Source organism: Rissa tridactyla, chromosome 20 (assembly GCF_028500815.1).
Source record: "Rissa tridactyla isolate bRisTri1 chromosome 20, bRisTri1.patW.cur.20221130, whole genome shotgun sequence".
Taxonomy (NCBI): Eukaryota; Metazoa; Chordata; class Aves; order Charadriiformes; family Laridae; genus Rissa; species Rissa tridactyla.
The window spans coordinates 3,978,181-3,983,111 of NC_071485.1; the positions used below are offsets into that span (position 1 = coordinate 3,978,181).

At 62.4% G+C, this 4,931-nt stretch overlaps 1 long non-coding RNA gene across 1 annotated transcript; it reads right to left on the reverse strand.

Annotated features, from left to right (window-relative positions):
* Window positions 1–1,223: 1,223 nt before the first annotated feature.
* Window positions 1,224–3,234, reverse strand: LOC128900125 (uncharacterized). The gene is made up of 3 exons (XR_008463207.1): window positions 3,170–3,234; window positions 2,190–2,303; window positions 1,224–1,492 (listed from the first exon to the last, which is right to left on the reverse strand). It is a non-coding gene; the product is annotated as an uncharacterized LOC128900125 (long non-coding RNA).
* Between the last annotated feature and the right edge of the window lie 1,697 nt (window positions 3,235–4,931).

The window sequence follows — 4,931 nt, forward strand, 5'->3', positions numbered from 1 at the left end:
TTCACAGGACCTCGCTGCCCCGAGGAGTCCCCGTGCCCAGGACAGCCCCAACCCGCTGCCGGCCGGCGAGTGCGGAGCAGTGGGGGGGCACAGGATCCTCTCCATGCCCGGACGGTCACCCCTTGGGCTTCCCCCCAGTGCCATCGGTCCCCGCAGCAAGCGGAGCATCGGCGTTTGCTGGGCTCAGCGCAGATGCTGTCGCATTTTAAGTGTCACACGCTGAAAATAAGCAGGAGGGCAGTTTGCTCGGCTGCTGCCTGGGTCCCGCAGTGCCATCAGAGTGCCACCCACGAGCCTCGGGAGCTGTGTCCTTATCCCAACATGCAGCAGCCGAGTTTCCCTTATGGCAGCTCTGCCAGAGTCCCCTGTGTCGCCATCCCACCCCAAGTCACCCCTCCCACATTTCATCTCCCCCTTACCTCAACGGGCTGCTGCTCCTCTTCCCCTTAGACGGCAAAACCTCCCGGGCTCGCCCCCCCCCGCGACCTGCACTACACCAGCCCCAGGGGGTGGCTGGGCGGCAGGAGGACTCCTACATCTAACCACACTTTGCAGGTGGTAACGACGGGCACCTGCGGGACACACACCCCCATTAGGGGTTCACAGGGGAAGAGCCTGGTGGGAAGAGGAAAAGTGAGACCTCCCGGAGGTGACGGTAACAGCCAGGGATGAATTAGTCACCTGGAAGTTTGACCTCTCGGCACTGCAGACACGCAGTGCTGCTCCCCTGGGGACGAGCCCACCCCCCAGCGGTGCGTCGGGGGCTCGCCGCAGCAGCACGGGGGTCCCGACGGAGGGTTTCCTCCTGCTGAGCAGCGCAGAGAGCTGCACCGAACAGGCTCGGCCGATATTTCACACCAAATACATTCATCGTCTGTCCAGACCCACGTCTTTGCAGCCCTGGGAGGAGGGAAACCGTGAATCTCGAGTTAGCACAAAACACCCCAAAATCATCTCTGTCAGGGCAGCGTGCTGGGAGGGGGCTCTGCCTGGCAAAGCCTCCCAGGGTGGCTGCGCTCGGATGAGCTCCCGGTCCCATAGGCAGCACCAGGAAGCCAAACCAGTTTGGTTCGGGCCGTCCTCTGGCGCGGTTACGGTTTCCCTGTAAATGAGAGGCAGCGGCTGCGAACGGGGTTTTCAACAGCAGCGTTTATTTGCCTGATGGCGGCTCGGCCTCGTCCACGCGGGGAGCGGAGAGGGAACCCGCCGTCCTGCGCGCGCCCCTAGGCTATTGTGGCAAGCAGCTACGCGAGGTGGCCACCCCTGGCCCCCGGGACCCTCGCTCACAGCCAGCCCAGCAGCAGCGTCCCTGCCAGCGCGGCGGCCAGCAGGCTGGGGGGGGGCAGTGGCCGGGCCCCCCCGCCGCTCCGTGAGCCCTGCGAGGGCCCGTTGCAGTTGTCGCTGAAGCAGCATTGCAGGGTGGCCCCCCCGGAGCCGCCGCGGCGAGCCTGGTCGCAGAAGGACTTGTAGGAGCAGGATTTAATGACGCTGTCTGCAAGGAAAGGCACAGGCAATGTGGGGGGGTCCGGCACTGCCAGGCGTCACGGGCGTCGCTCCTCCCCTGCGGCGCTGGGAAGGGGAAAGCGGAGCCGTGTCCCAGCACGGTGCGCGTCAGGTGTCAATGGAAGGGTCTCCCTCCCGCCCACGGGCAGCTCCGGTGGCCGAGGGATGTCCCCATGGTCACACCAAGTCACCGCGGAGCACAGCACAGCACAGCCCTGCTGTGGAATAGTGACGGCGTGTTTATAGCCGCGTGGGAGGACACGAACAGCCCTGGCTGTGGAGCGAGCCCGAGCAGGGCCGGGGGTTCATTTTGGGAACCACCTCCGTCCGTCCCGCCGGCCGTGCTGCTGCCCTGCAGCCGCAGGGGTGCCCCGAGGGTGGTGGAGCACTTCTGGAGGACGGGAGCAGCGCGCCACAAAGAAGGACTTGCCTTATGCCAGGAAAGGGCCGTGAGTTACCCCAGACCAAAAGCATCTTTCTGAGGACTAAAAACTTGGAAAAAACCGGGCGACTCATCCCTGCTTCACGGGGATGAGAGGAGGCCGGCTCCTGGTCTGCCCTGGCAGCTCCTCTGCTTCTGCTTGCCCGCTGCTCCCCCCACCCCAGCCGCTCCAGTCCTCCCCAGCCCCTCTGATTCTCCCCCCAGCCCCTCCGTTCCCCGCCAGCACCCCCAGGACGGGACTTACTGGGCGCAGTGATGGTGGAGCAGGCGTCGGCGTACTGGGGGCAGCTGTGGGAGCCCTGCTTGTTGCAGTCGTTCTCGTTGGACGCAACGCATTTGTGGCATTTCAGCGCTTTACCTGCACGGGGACAGGGAGGAGGAGGAGGAGGAGTGAGGGCAGCGGTGATGCGCCGTCCCGGAGCCCCGAATGCCATTTGTGGGTCTCCAGGGCCACCAGTGACCCCAGCACAGGGAGTCACGGGTGAGGGGTAGCACCGGTCGGAGCCCAGCAGGAACCGCCGAGGCCACGGCACGCAGCAGCCTTTGGGGCAGGGGGATCTCTCCCATCCGTGAAATTCATGCAAAACCCTTCCAAGTGTGACTCCAAGCGATGAGAGCCAAACCGGGCAGGGCAGCTCCTCCGAGTCCCGGCTTGGCAAAACCCTCCTGAAACCGCGAGTCCCCTAATTCCCTTTGCAGTAAAAATAGGTAGACACAAGACTTTAAAAAAAATACCCTCGATCTTTGTCTTCTTGTACCGAATTCCATTTTAATGAGCATTTTTGGGCAGAGAAGGGAGGATTCATCTAAGCTGCGGAAGCAGGTTTTGGGCATTTGCGTGTCTCTGAACCACAGCAGCTCCCCGTGCAAGGTTGGGCTCAGAAAGCGCGTCCCGCAGGTGCTGCCCAGGGACAAGTGCGGTGACAGGCAGCAAAGGGCCGGGCAGGCGCGTGTGCCAGGAAGGACGAGTCATCTCCAAATTGTCCTCAAAGGAGGCCACGGCAGATGATAGCCAGCCCCTCGCCTCCGCCGGCACCCCGTGCGTCAGAGCCGATAATAGGTGTGAGAGCTGTTTGACCCTTCCGGAGAGTTTAGGAACCAGCTGAGCGAATGTGAAAGCGTCATTATCATTTCATGACAGCAAGAGACTTTAAATAACGGCGCTGTTTTAAATATCTGCAGACAAAGCGCACAACCCCCCCCCCCCAAAAAAAAAACCCGAACCTGCAGATCCTGCTCCCGCCTGAAATGACGAATGCTTGATTTCGGCGGCGATGGTTGAATTACGGCTGATGTTGGGAGGAAGGTCTGTGCCTGCTGCGCTGCCCGAGCAGAGCCCTCTCGTGGCAAGCGGGGCCCAGCTCTGGCCAGCAGAGTGGACCCTGCGGGGGGTCAGGGCTCCCACCTCCAGCTCACGGGAAAGGGGAAACTCAGGGAAACAGGGATTTCACGGGGCCAAATGCCAACAAACGCCTGCCATTAACCCCCGCTGGCCCCGACTCCCACAGCGGGATTGCTGGTCTCCTGCTTCTCCTTTGCAGCTCAGTCCAACCTTTCCTCCACCACCGGCTAAAACCCCTCCGGGGTTCATCTTCCCTTGGTGCGAAGACCCCGAAACCATCCCGACCTAACCACGCTTCACGGTGGTGCCGAGCAGCACAACCGCCTTCCTGCCCTTTAAAATGGCTTTTTGTGAGTCTGCCTTTGAGGAACCAGGTTTTAGCTGGGAGACACGGCTCTGGCCATGAGGAGCTGCTGCTCCTTGGCTCGGGTGCCTCCTCGGCTCGCTCTGAGACGGAGACCGGGAGGCTCCGCGGTCCCGGCTGGGCACCCACGCCTGCGCTTCGTGTGAGGGGCAGAGAGAGGGCGAGGGACAGGGTGCTCCTAGGAGCAGAAAGCCGCCGTCCCCCCAAAACGCCATTGTTCTGCAGGGATGGGAGCAGGATCTGGCAGGGGCATCACGGGGCAGGAGGGCGGCAGGGATGCCAGCAAGCAGGAGAGCAGCTACAGCGGTTCACCCGCCTGGCACCGCCTCGAGCTACGCACACTTACTTTCTGCGGCCAGGGAGGTGATGATGGCCAGGGCCAGGAGGGTCTTCAGGGTGGGCATTTTCAGCAGTGTGTGGCACGGGGCGCGTAGCCTCTGTTTTGTCTTAAGGTCTTACAGCTAATCTGCTTGGGTGATTGGATCACCGGGCTGGGGATAACACACTTACTGCAGGCCCTGGCTAATGCCATCTTAGCGAGGAGGACGGGACGCGGCTCCCCAAGGGCATGGGCTGCTCCGGGGCTCGGGAGTGGGGCAGAGAAGTGGCCCGGTGCTGGCGGAGGTGGCCGGACCTGCCCACACTTGCCAGGCTGGGCTCTGCTATGGGAACCCTCTCCGTCTCCAGACACATTACCTTGGTTGGCTTTCAAAGGTCATGTCCAAGCCCACCTGCTCCATCCAGAGAATAACCCCTTTCCTGCTGTTTGCAGCAGCCAAGTTGGGAAAAAAACCCTCCAAAGTTTCCGACCCAGCAGAAGAGAAGTGCACGAGAGCAACCGAAAACCCGCACGGGGCCGGGTGCCCAGCGGAGCCCTCACCTGCTCCCGGCCCTCAGCGGGGCAGGGCGGTCTCCATCCGCACTGGGGGATTTACCCCGAGCCATGGAAGGTATCGGGGTCAGCACGGGGATTAAGCCGAGTCCCGCTGCCGAACATCCCGCCGCTGCCCCAGCTCTTCCCCCCCCGGCCGAGCTCGCCCGCGGCCACACCACGATGCGGCAACTGCAGGCGTGACGGGGGTATCAGAGTCATCTCGGGGCCGAATTTCAGGTTATGAGCGCAGATTTCAGGGAGAGATGAGAACCGTGCTGACTTCAAACGAACTGCATCGTAAACCACGTTAATAAAAACGAGGCAGAGTATGGCCCATGCTGGAAGACAAAGCCAACTTCTCCAAAAACCCTTCGCCGGCCTTACAGACACCACGGGAGGTTTCAAG